General features: G+C 33.7%; 1 protein-coding gene across 15 annotated transcripts in view; it reads right to left on the reverse strand.

Moving 5' to 3' along the window:
* ADGRL3 (adhesion G protein-coupled receptor L3) overlaps positions 1 to 14,035 on the reverse strand; it is an 815,688-nt gene that overhangs the window by 621,042 nt on the left and 180,611 nt on the right. For all 15 annotated transcript variants that reach the window (XM_034671746.1, XM_034671747.1, XM_034671744.1 and 12 more), the window contains exon 2: positions 10,875 to 10,943. The gene's annotated coding sequence lies outside the window, so the exon portion shown is untranslated. The remainder of the gene's footprint in view (positions 1 to 10,874; positions 10,944 to 14,035) is intronic.

A 14,035-nucleotide genomic window follows, 5' to 3' on the forward strand; every position in this document is an offset into this window, starting at 1 on the left:
AGCAATTCTTTTCAAAGGTGGTATCAGAGAGAATTACTGATACAATATTTACTGATAAACGTATAGTGATAAGAAGCATTCATTTTCTTCGGATATTTATATATATGCCGAAATGTCAAACTTTCATTTTCAAATATTTATCACTAGATTATCCATAAACAGACAATCAAAAAATATTGCTATTTCAGTGCATTTAATCAGGAATGAAATGAAATTGAAATGAAAAAGAAATCTATTAAAACCTTAATGTATGAAAGAGTTAATAACACCAAGGATTTCTCCACTCATGGCTGAGAACTCTGAGACACAATATAACAAAAAGTGTTTGTCTACAAAATTCAGTTTCTTCAAATTTACAATGGAGAGTTTATATGATTACACATGCATCAATACCAAGTTTTATAAAAATCTAGGCATTCACAATTTTTGGCAACAAAGCCAGCAAACAACTGCTTGCTTCCATTACACTTGTAAGAGGCAATTTGAGAAGTTACTCCCCAGGAATTAAATTTTGTGGATAAACATTTTAGCTAATTGCATTATTGTCCTCAGAACACTGAAGGCAGCACTAAGCCAAACCAAGAAATCCAATTTATTCGTTTCTTTTTTTCTTTAAGCAATTAAATTCTCTTCCACTAGCACATTTTAGAAAAATGTATATACTATATATATTACATGGATTGGAAAGATATAAAAGGAAGTTTTATTTAAGTGTAAAATTTGTGTTTTAAAGAAGGAAAAATGTGGTCCCCGTGGGCTGAATAAATTCTAAAGGTATATATTTCAAAGGTTTATATAAAAGTGCAGTGAAGGGAGTTCATCATTTGAACTTTCATCAGGGCTGAGACCTCTGCTATTTGCCAACAGTTTACAGAACACTGAAGCCGTCAATTGTAGGCTCCGTGCAAAGTTTTTTTATCTGATTGTTTTACCCTGCCTTTAATGCATCTCTCACACTTCCAAGATCTGTTCCCTTTAAAACAACAGCATCCCAATAATACTTTATAATTAGGTCTCTACTAAATACATAGTAATATAAAAAGGGTCTCTTCATATGTCCTTCAGTCCTCTTAAGTATCTTTCCTGAATACTCTATCACTCTGGAAAATTATAATCCTCCAGAACAGAATATTCCTTAGTCTCTAATGAGTCTTCTGGCCTTGTCACGACCATTCTCTTAGAATGCCCATTCTCTGTTCTCAGTAATAAAATCCTTCTCATATGCAACCAGTTCTGCAAAGCTTTACCAAGGCCTTTTATTCAGAATTAATTACTTCCTTCTCATGCTTTACTATGGTACTTAGCATATTGCAATGTAGTTAGTTGTACATGTTTCTGTATCCCCAGGTAGACTTCTGATTTTCTTTCGGTTAGGACAGCATTATCACTCCAGAACACAGCAGTGGTCTTACACACCAGATACTAATATAATATGTACCAGATAAATGACTTTAAAAAGAAATTAGAATAATGTGTTTTAATCTTCATTCCTCTCCAAGATTTATGACATTCCTTAGCCTTAGAAGTATGCTATCTCATGAAGTGGTAGTTATTTTGCACTAAGCATATGCAACCAAAGACGATATTTTTATTATCAGTCTCCCCTTCTTTTGAGTACTTGAGCTTTACGTTATTTCAGAAAATGCATATTTACTCTGAAAAGACTGAGAATTTATTATGAAGCCTATGTTTCATAATTTGGGACGCACTAATTAAATTTCTCCATTTTTTTTTTAGAAATTTGAGAAAAAATTTCAAATACAATTCTCAACACAATCATGTAATTCTACAAAATAAGAATATGAATTTACATTTAATCATATTTACTTAATATAAAACAAAATCCAGAATTTTTCAAATTATTAAAATTGTGAAAAACAGTAGGGAAATTAATAATTCTGTAATATTCAAGCTTTCTGGAACTTGGTGGATTTTTATCAAAACACCAAATCTGGGGGTGCCTGGGTGGCTCAGTCAATTAAGCATCTGCCTTAGGCTCAGGTCATGATCCAGGGGTCCTGGAATCGGGCTCCATATGCAGCTCCCCACTCAGCGTGGAGTCTGCTTCTATCTCTCCCTCCATCTCTCCCCCAGCTCATGCTTGCTCACTCTCTCTCTCTCTCAAATAAATAAATAAAATCTTTTAAAACTTACACACACACCAAAACTGTTTTTTTTAATTGTACATACTTTTTAAATTTTTAAAAAATGTATGTATCCTTGCCTTCTGACAAAGTATATTAAACATACACACAAACTTTTTCTTCTCAATGATCCAAGATCATCACAGAATTGCAGCATCCTAGTTTATTTTTTAAAGCAAGAAGGTCCTTTATGGATAATCTAGTGCTGCCCTCACTAATTGGACAAATGAGAATACTACAATCCAGAGAGATTATATGATGTTCCCTGGGTCTCATAGCAAGTTAATGGCAAGACCAGGCCTAGAGTAAAGGTAACCTGATCCACAGTTCTTCTTAATAGGAACCATATCTATAAAAATGTATATAACTCAAAGGCTCTTACAGACATACAGAAACTGTGCTCTGACATATAATAATCCAGCCTGCTATATTTACTAAAATTGTTCTCAATGACTTTTAGTGGCTATGTGGTCCCTACCCTTTATACACTGTCAAAATTCATGGTTAGTTTTTAGTATTTCCATCCTTGGGTAATTTGGCACTACTAATCTGCTGGGTCTTCAACGCCAGATAACCAAATTTGTTATTACTTACTATAAACTATTTTCTGAGGGTCTTTTCTATGTAAAAAGCACATAAGCTTTAGTTAGAATAAAAAAGATGAATATTGCATCCAGCGCAGAAGCAGTTAAGCTTTAGGTTTTTGTGGTTAGTTGCTTTAGGGTAATTTACTAAAGAAAACAAGACACACTCCTAAAGAAAAATAAAAAATATCATAGAAGGAAAAAATCTTAAAAGCAGCATTTTCCACTTGGATGATATTACTTTCCTTACCTAAATTCAGAGATCAGCAAAAACAGGTCCTGACATAGGCTAGTATTAAAAAATTAATAACTAAGCACTTGAAAAACAAGTTTCTGCAAAACACTAATTTAAGTAATAACAATGGCACTTAAAATAGAAATAAGATAGAAACAGGAACAAAATCCAGTAAAACAAAATAAAACACAGAAATAACTTAAAAATCATGTATGTACACTTAACCAGGGGACCTGACAATCCAAATCTTAGGTATTTACCTCAGAGAAACAAAAATTTGTGTACACACATACACACACGACATATGAATATTTATAGTAACATTATTTTCACCGAAAACTAGAAACAACCCAAATGTTCTTCAACAGGTGGCTAAATGAACTGCGGACATCCATACAGTAGAATACTGCCCAGCCATAAAGAAAAAATGAATCATCCATAACTCAAAAAACAAGAATGAATCTCAAAGGCATTATGAAAAGTGAAAGAAGTCAATCTTTAAAGACTACTCACTGCATGATTCATTTACATGACTTTCTGAAAAAGCTCAAAATATGGACTGAAGTATTATGGAATAAAGAACAAACGAGCAGTTGCTAGGGGTTACGGACAGAAGCAGGGAATGACTACAAAGGGACAGCACAAGAAAATTTTTAGGTTATAAAACTATTTTGTACCCAACTTATAGTGATGAAAACACAATTCTATACAAGTCCTAAATCTCATAAAATTGCACACAGAATACAAAACAAACAAAAACCTATAAGCATAGATAGACAGCTAGAGAGACAGATATACAAACAGATAAATAACAGAGATGGTTGTATATGTATATGCATTTGTTAAAATTCCTCAAATATTTACAATGGTTAATTTTAAATGTATGTATTCAATAAAAGTTTTAAATGCATATGCCTAATTTAAAAAGTCATGAACAAATCATTCTACAGAAAAAAAAAAAAGTAGCCAATAATGAAATGTTTTTTAGCTTTTAGCCATGGCACAAAGTCTCGATTTATAAATACTTATAGCGTAGAGCAGATTTCTCTCTTTTCAATATAGCTTCCCTGATTCAGGCAGAAATGAGCAATCTTTTGAGCCACCATAACATTTTTCACCACCATGTATTAAAGGCAGCAGTGAGCAGTTTTAGATGAAAATCTGGTAAAGTACAAAAATCAGGACACAAGATTCTGTCCAGGCCACGCCTAATTCAGAATTTATTCATAAAAAATAAGAAATAAGAGAACATGAACATCACAATCCTCTTAGAGATTTGACTGGACTAGTGCTTTTCACTTACCACCCATATTCAAGGTTAACTACAAAACTAAAAGGCTGTATATACATCCATACTGTTCATTCTCAACTACTCTTTCTGTTTTATCTTAAAAGTACTGAGCTAAAGAACACGTTCAGGTACTTTCAAGACGAAAAAACTGAAGGAGCTCTGTTTGCATTCCAAAATGATGGTGGTTAGTACCTTGTTTGCCACATTAGGAAAAGGCATGGTGTTAAAAACAGGCAGAGACTACAAAAAAAGACAGGAGATGAAGAATGAACTTTGTTTGCTCTGATTGCCAGTGTCTCTTGTCACACAATTTATGTATAATTATTTTAAATGCTCACAGTTTTAAAATTTTGTTTGTATTATGTTTTTTCCTTTAGTTTTAGGTATTCAGCACTGTTCTGAAATGTGAATGTTTTAGGTTTAGGCTGATGGGTGAGGTAAGCAATGACGAGTTACTTTATACAGAAATTGAAATTTGTAACAATAATCAAAGTATGAATTTTTAAATCATAATTATTTTTCTGCCTTACATAGGTTTTAATTTCCTAAATGGCAAGCCTTTATCAGACATTTAAAATACAACATTGAAAAATGATTAAAGGAAGAAGATGAGGATACAAGCAAACTGACAGCTTATACAAGTACAAGTTGAAAGGAAATTTTAACAAAACCTATCAAAAGCCTTAAAAAAAGAGTCAGACCCTAGGACTTAGTAATTCTACTACTGAAAATCTATTTGAGGGAATAATCACTTATATACAAAAAGATGTATATAAATATATATCTCAGTAGTGTTTATGATAAGTAAAATGTAGTGAAAGGTAGTTAGTAAAAGTAAAGAGGTAGTTAAACATGTTTTTATCCTCATATATGTGTACGTTATGTGTTTGTTTATATAAAAGCTAACTAAGAATATGCATTAAAATGTTGATCATTGTTTCCTCTGGATGTGGGACTATGGGTAATATTAATATTCTTTCTTTGTAATATTTTCTAAATTTTCTATAATGACTATGCATCAATTTTACAGTATAAAATCTAATTAACATTTTTAAATGATTAAAATTTAATTGAGTACTTTTAAGATATAAAAGTATTAACAAAAATGTTTAGTGAATAAAGCTATGTTTACTGAAAATACTGATCCAAAGATACTAAGTTATTGGTTATTACTCATGTAAGCCTTTGTAAAACTCTATTAAAAAAGGTTTGGGGAGATTGGTGGCTCAGTCTGTTAAGCATCTGCCTTTGGCTCAGGTCATGAACGCAGGGTCCTGGGATCAAGTTCTGCTTTGGGCTCCTTGCTCAGTGGAGAGCCTCTGCCCCTCACCCTGTTCATGCTCTCTTTTTCTCTCTCAAATAAATAAATAAAATCTTTAAAAAAAAGTTTTCCTTTCATTTTTAGTGAAAAAAGTACTACCTGTTGTTTTGTATATACTCCATTTGCTGTTTACTGCTTCATCCCCATTCTGTGGTTTAAGTAGTGGCTGACAACTTTTGCTTTGCTCAACTGACTGGCAGCTATCATTTGAATGCCAGACTTATCTTTATGCAAATTTCCAAAGGTCACCATTTATGCATGTAAATTCTGAAGGGCACTAACTCTACAGCTGACAGATTCTGACAGCCACTATATCTCCAAGAATGGAATTAGCAAGGCTGACTGTCTGAATAATTAATGTGCTTTTACTCTGCCCATGGCCAGTTTTTACATCCTGCACTTTCTGACTGGTTTTGAAATTAATTAGAAAATGTAATTTCATAGCAAACCAAAACTTTTTAAAAAAATTTCTATAAAAAAATGGTAAATGAGACAATTAATGACCCTCGGTTCAAGGTGTTATATTAGTAGAGATCACTCCTATCTAAAGATAAAAATTAACACATAGCTCTGGATGCTATTTCTGTAAAAAAAAAAAAATTAATACTTTTGTTAAACACACACACACACACACACACATACAAAGAAAGAACCCTGCTCTGTAAAGCTCAGTAAATAATGCCACCAGCCACTGGGTTGCCATTGCAAACCTGAGTCTCAACCCACCAAGACTTCAACCCTCACTACTGAAATGCAATCAGTCACTAAGACCTGTCAATTTACCTTCTAAGCAGTCTCAAAGGTATTACTACCACTCAATCCCCAGGGTTGTTGCCTTAAACCAGGTCTTCATTATACCTCACCTGAGTTATTGCAAATATTTCCCAGATAATCCTCCTGCCTGTAGCTGCAATCACCCACATTGTCTCTCTACCTAATATTCAAACCTTTCTAATATCCGTGATCAAGGTCAGTTGTCCAACATAAAAGACACTTAAAAGGATGTTATAAAGAGAAAATATTTAGACTACATTAACTAATGGGAAGAGACAATGAACAAAATTGTATGTACTACAGTAATATGTCTAGAGAAAAATAAAGCAGGAGAGGAATGCAGAGGGGTACCGCCAAGCAATTGCAATTTTAAATATGATGTTGAGGTAAGGCTGCCAGGAGAAGAGGATATTTAAAGCCTAGGAAATAAGCATGGGGAGAATGGTGATTGGTTGAGGAACCAATAGGCTAAGAATCCCAAGTAGAATGGCCTAGTGTGTTCAACAAATGGCAATGAAGCCAGGGTAGCTGGAATGCAGAGGAGACTAAAAATGAAATAGGGTTCTGAGTGTTTTACAGTGAAAATGATGTAGCAAGGAAAAATGAAGGCTGTTGTAATTCTTTAGGCAACAGGGGACTGTGCAGCCAAGGAGATGTTCAGGAGTAGTCAGATAGTACGTGCTGATGGATGTGCAATGTGTACAATTCAAGACTCACTCCAAGGATTTATGCCCAAGGAATTGGAAGAATGGAGCTATTAAGCAAAAGTTTTCTGAGAGTGATGTTTTTGAAAGGTCCTTATTGTTATTTATTACTTTATTTATTTTTACTTATTTTGAAAACTTTGATTTGACATTTTGTGCTTTAATCCATTCAAAGAGGTGCACCTGGGTGGCTGTCAGTTAAGCATCCGACTCTTGATTTTGGCTCAGGTCATGATCTCAGGGGTGGTGAGATCGAGCCCCATGTAAGGCTCTGTGCTCAGCACGGAGTCAGCTTGAGATTCTCTCCTATTCCCTTTACCCTTCCCCCAACTTGTGCGTGTGCGTGCATGCTCTCTCTCTGTCAAATAAATAAATAAAATATGTTTTATTGGATGGATAAAATATTTTTTATTGGATGGGTATTTTAATGGATAAAAATTCATTCAGAGTCATTTACTGTGGAAAAAAATATTTTCTCCAGTACATCCTTCGAGGTTCAAAAAATTATAGTTTATTTTACAAACACTTAGTGTCTGTAAGTGCTTAGATATGACTAGCTATATTTTAAATAATATACAGTACATAATTTTACTAACCCCATATTAAAAATAAGGAAATTGAAGTACAGAGAGGATAAGCAACACCTCCAAGGTCATATATAGTGTCTGCCTCTAAAACTTCACCTCTTTGCTCTGCTTTCCCTCAGGACTGGTTTTGTATTTCATTACTAAAATAGAATGAAGTTAGAGGTTCTCAGGGTTGTAGTGGTGGGAGGTGGGAATGACAGAAGGGCACAAGAGAATTTCCAGGGGCGACAGATATGTTCTCTATCCTGATTTTGGTGGTACTTACACTGCCTTATCTCTTTGTCAAAACAGAATCGTGCATTAAAAAGAGTGATTTTACTCTACATTAATTATACATAAATAATCCTGATTTTAAAAAATAATCTAGCAAATATAAATTGACATAAATTGATCATAAATGATATGGAAATACACAAACTTTAAAGTGAATCTCTCAGGGGCACCTGGGTGGCTCAGCTGGTTAAGCGTCTGCCTTTGGCTTGGGTCATGATACCAGGGTCCTGGGATCAAGCCCCACACTGTGCTCCCTACTCAGCAGGGAGCCTGTTTCTCCCTCTCCCTCTCCTGCTCTGCCTGCTTGTGCTTTCTCTCTCTGTCAAATAAATAAAATTTTTAAAAAAGCATCTTCACAGCACAGGAAATAATTAACAAAACTAAGACAAACTACTAAATGGGAGAATACATTTGCAAATGACATAGCCAATAAAGGTCAGTATCCAAAATATATAAATACCTTATATAACTCAACACCAAAATATAACAATGAAAATAACAATAACTTTTGGCAAGGATAGGATGAAACCAGGACATATGAGTGGTGAAAATGTGAAATGGTGCAGGCCCTTTGGAAAGCAGTTTGTTAGTTCATCAAAAGATAAGACATTCAGTTACCCTTTGACCCAGCAATTATACCACTAGTATATATCCAAGAGAAATGAATACACATGCTTACATAAAAACTTGTATACAAACGTTCATAGCAGCCATTATTCATAATAGCCAAACAGTATTAAAAAAAAAAAACCAATGTTGATCAACTAATAAATGCATAAACAAAATATGGTATGTCCATATAACAGAATATTATTCAGACATAAAAAGAAATTATGCCCTTATTCACAGAACAAGGGTAAAACTTGACAACATTATGAAGAGGGTAGGTACAAAAGGCCACATATTGTATGACTGCATTTTTTATGGTAACTCCATAAAAGCTGAAAGTATATTAGCTGTAACCAGAGGACCAGGGCAAAGAGGCAAAAGTGAGTAACTGCTCGTGGGTATAATCTAGATAAAAATGTTCTGGATTAAATAGTATTGATAGTTACACAACTTTGTGAATATACTAAAAAATACTGAATTGTATACCTTTTAAAAGAGCAAATTAATGGTATATAAATTATATCACAATTAAAAAACAATGTAACAAACATTGTTAATCATTTAACACTGTAAAAAACCCCATGAATCCTCTAGAAACTTCATATTTGGGTGCCTGTAGCAGTGGTTATGTTAAATATTATAAGGTCTTAATTCCTTCTTATATTTTGTAATGAAAATGAGTATCAAGGACAGGATCTGAAATTTTCTTCTCACAACCCTATAAATACCCTTAAGCACTCTGGAGACATCTTGGCTGGAAAATTAAGCTCTAGTCCAGCAAACATGATACTTGCATGGGTTGCTCCAAACCTACTTTTCTAGACTCATCTCCTAACACTGTCCCACCACATGAGTAATCCTTCAGCAACATGAGAAATATAAATCTCTCAATGGCCATTCGTTGTTCCTTTGTGTACTCTTTCATAAGCTCTTCTGTTGGCTTGGAATGCATGACCTCACCTTCTCTGCCTCAACAACCCTGCAGTGAATTTCATAACTTCTATGAGGATTTCAAGAGCCTCTAGCAAAAGTGACTTGCTCTCATTTTTGTTTCCTTAACACTTTGTCAGTGACTCTTACAAATTGTATACAGTAATTTATTCTATAGAGTTTCATATCTTTCCTACCAGCATTTAACTTCTCCAGAGCAAGCATATCTAAGTCTTGCCTGGCTGAATTTTTTGAAAAAGATGATTGAATCAGTCTGTTTTTGTTAATTTAACTAATTTACATCACTAAGTACCAAAAATCCATTTCGTATTCAACATCATAAAAAAATGTCTACAAAATTTATATGTTAATGTATAGATAAGCTAGTAAATACAAATAAAGTAGATTTAATCATATCTACTGTGGGAAATAGGAAATAATGTTTGCCTATGTGAATGCTGAAGAAAGTAGTGCCTTAAAGAAATTAAGGCAAAAATATCTAAAAGGAGGAATATCAATTGGGAATTTTAGTCCCTACAAAAGTGACTGCAATATTTTTATAGTCTTTTTATAGTCTTAAATCACTCAGTACTCTTCAAGTAAAAAGTACAGAATCTTTGAAAACAGACTTATAATTTATAATACATACCATTATATCAACTAAAAATTAAATGAATGTGATTTAATGTGAATAAGAAAATTGGTATTTCTGCTTTTAAGCAGTATGTTTATAATAATTTATATTCTAGATATTACGAAGTAACTTTACAGAAATTAACACAGTAACTTCAAGAAGAAAGGAAAGTTCAATTTTACTGTTGGTTGATTAATATAAAGGCCTACTTGCCTTCAAATGTTTTGCTGAAGATGGAAATCATTTATGTTATTAATATATGTAATATAAATTGTTTTTAATAACACATTTATTGTTCATCTAGCTACAGTATACCTCCTCAAATGGAATTGTGTATACTTTTGGGAAAATAAAATTGACATTTCTTGAGGACAAATAAATTTACATTAAATTTACATATTTGTCCACAAGAATTGTCAATTTTATTTTCCCAAAAATATACACAATTCCATTTAAGTAACTCATTGAACAATTTTCAATATGATCCTCATAAAAATATACTAACTTGAATGGAAACATATTAAATACACTTTGAAATTACTAACAATTATGACTGGCAAAAATTATCTAGTAGTGGGGAGCCTGGGTGGCACAGCGGTTAAGCGTCTGCCTTTGGCTCAGGGCATGATCCCGGCGTTATGGGATCAAGCCCCACATCGGGCTCTTCCGCTATGAGCCTGCTTCTTCCTCTCCCACTCCCCCTGCTTGTGTTCCCTCTCTCGCTGGCTGTCTCTATCTCTGTCAAATAAATAAATAAAATCTTAAAAAAAAAATTATCTAGTAGTTACCTTAATTTGCTCTTCAGTTGCTAAAAGTCCATGTTCTTTTCCTCCGATTTACCGAACATTTAAACATTTCTATAAAAAAAAAAAAAAATACATTAGATGATGAGAAAAAATAATACTTTATGGTTATACTTTTAGGACTATTTGAGTATACTTATGTATTTCTTATTATTGGTCAAGTGTTTTTTTTTTCTCACAATGCTTGGGATATAGCAGCAGAACCATAGTATAAAAAATGAGATTCAATTTACCTCTGACACATCTTCAGCCACCTAATTTACTGTATCATTCACTGGGAATAATTAATGAATTTGGTGGATATGGGAATTTAAATATTTTCCTATTAAAAAAAGATGCAAGGTATGCCTGGGTGGCTCATTCGGTTAAGCGACTGACCCTTGACTTCAGTTTAGGTCCTGATCTCAGGGTCCTGGGATCAAGCCCCAGGGCAGACTCCATGCTCAATGGAGAGTCTGCTAGAGATTCTCTCTCCTCTCTCTCTGCTCTTCCCACTCACACACTCTCTCTCTCAAATAAATAAATCTTTAAAAATGTGTCTATTGCAAGAAATCAGAAAATTTCTTAGACTCATAAAGCTTATTTTAAAAACTTACATCTTCTTTTATTTACTTATTTTTTAAAAGATTTATTTATTTATTTTGGAGAGAGAGAGAGCACACGAGAAAGAGAGCATGCGCATGAGCAGGGAGAGGGGCAGAAGGTGAGGGAGAATATCCCTGAGCTGACTCCCCGCTCAGGGCAGAGCCAGCCTCCCAATTCTGGGCTCAATCCCAGGACCCTGAGATCATGACCTGAGACAAAATCAAGATTCCAACACTTAACTGACTGGGCCACCCAGACGCCCCTGAAACAAATACTTCTAATAAGATCCTGGGATGTCTTTAATCAATTTTACCATTAAAACTGCTGTGGGGGAAAAAAAATTGAGAAACACCTTAATACAGAGTTTGCCACTTAATCATATATACAAATATGTGCTCTGTGTATTTATGTACATAGACAGAGACCATGATTACAATAATTTAAACAAATTCAGATTTTAAAAATAATAGGAAGAAAATAACAAAAAGAAATAAACAAAAAAATGAGAGTTTACAGGGATGATTGTTAGTCTTCATTTTCTTTAAACTGCCATAATATTTTCTATTTTTTTTTATTATTAAACTAACATTAACACGTCAGACATTTTACCAAAAAAAAATAATAATAATGTCCTTCATAGAATTTTCTTTGGGAATTCAATGTTTTCTAGTGGTTCTGCACTGGTCACATCAAGTTTTGAACTTTCTAGTGAGTCCATTTAAGTGCTTTATATGAGCATCAGCTGCATTAGTTAATTATTATGATACTTAGTATTTATTACGCTATTAGTAGTAGTATGCTACTAGCAAAAGGTTAACTAATCTTATATGTGCCAAAACAATGACAAAATCTAGTATCTATTCTATAATCTTGTCCCCAAATGGATAAGGAATTAGATATATGCAGAACCTCAATAGCATAAAACTAAAATTAAGTTCTCCTTTATAGAATCACTATTGATTACAATCAGATATATATGAAACAAATTAGTGTAATAATATTCCTAATAAAAGCATTAGATTCTGTTTGAGGATTTTAAACTATATTTTTCCTAGTGAGTACCCACCCATATTTGCCCAATTAGCGAGGTTTTGTATCACAAGAACAATCCATTCCGTATTTGAATGGTATATGCCTGACTACTTGAATAGGGAACTGAGAGCAATTTTTTAGGCAATTTCTTGGCTGTACACATAAGGTATTGTTTCCCGAAGAATAAGCCTATCAAATCTTACAAATATTTTACATGTCTGAACAATCATGGGCAATGATAGCACAGGCTCCTAGAAATATCCTCACCCGGTAGATTTTGTTTCTCCCAATTAGAAAATAAATTCTGAAATCCAAACACGACTTATTCCACAAAGTTCTCCCTAACAGCACCAAACCAACTCCACCACAGACAGAACCAATCCTGTGTTCCCTGATGCTCCCATACCCCTGTGGAGATTCTTCTATTTGGCTGCACCTGTACACTGTATTGTGAATTGATTCAGAAAAGAGACTTTTGACCACTTCTTCAGTTGGTATTACCCCTCCCTAAAGAACCAAGCACTTAACAGGGCCTCAAAAATGCTGACTGGGTAAACAAAACATTTTCTTTGTAGTTTAAAAAAAATTATAAGTATTTATTGGAAACTGTCTGTATTGGCCTCACATAAATTGAGACCAAGAACAAAAATGCACCATTATGTATCTTTGAGTTTGTTTGTACAACTATCTTTATAGGTCCATTTTCTCTTTGTTCAGAACATCAGAGAATCTTCAATTTACAATTTGGCTATTCAGTGTTTCATTCCTTCGTTCAATTATTGCCCCTTCAGGCACTTCAGAGTTAGTAGACCACTCAGACAGCGGACAACTCCAACAGAACAAGCTTACACAGGGTCACAGCTTCCTAAGGGGAAGGAGACCAGGTCAGACGTAAATCACAGAGAAGGAAAAAGGGGACTACATGGCTCAAGGGAACTGAAAACCAAACAGAAGGGATGAAAAGGTATCATATCAGGTGATACACTTCTATTAGCATACAGTGTTAGCCTGAATTTCTTGTCCAATTAGTAAACTTGCTCTAAAAGCTTTTCTTAAAAGAAGCTACTAGAATAATTATTTGAACAATTTGACTACTTCGAGGGGAAGCACTCAGAAAGGATAGAAAATTTGGTGTGTTTGTATCTTCATATTTTCAGCACCCTTTCAAAAGTGACATCCACTAGCAGTTACTGCAATTCACTCTATGCCTTGTCAATCAGATGGAAATACCTGAATACTAGATTGCTTTAATTAAAAATTAAAAGTTAAATTAATCCATCCTTTAGAAAAAATCTTGTAAACAAGCAGATATATAAGACAGCAAAAATGGAAAATAAAATTATAAGATTTGATTTACCAACTACAAAAAAGGGTATACATAATAAAGATAAATGTTCGAAACAAATTTTCTAATCATGAGATAGCAAGTGTAAAAAGTAGAGAAACATTCATTCATTCATCAAATATTTACTCTGTGCCCAGGCAGTTTGGTTGCTATGGATTCAGAAGTGAACTGAACAGAAAAAAAC

Source organism: Ailuropoda melanoleuca, chromosome 11, assembly GCF_002007445.2.
Source record: "Ailuropoda melanoleuca isolate Jingjing chromosome 11, ASM200744v2, whole genome shotgun sequence".
NCBI classification, from domain to species: Eukaryota; Metazoa; Chordata; class Mammalia; order Carnivora; family Ursidae; genus Ailuropoda; species Ailuropoda melanoleuca.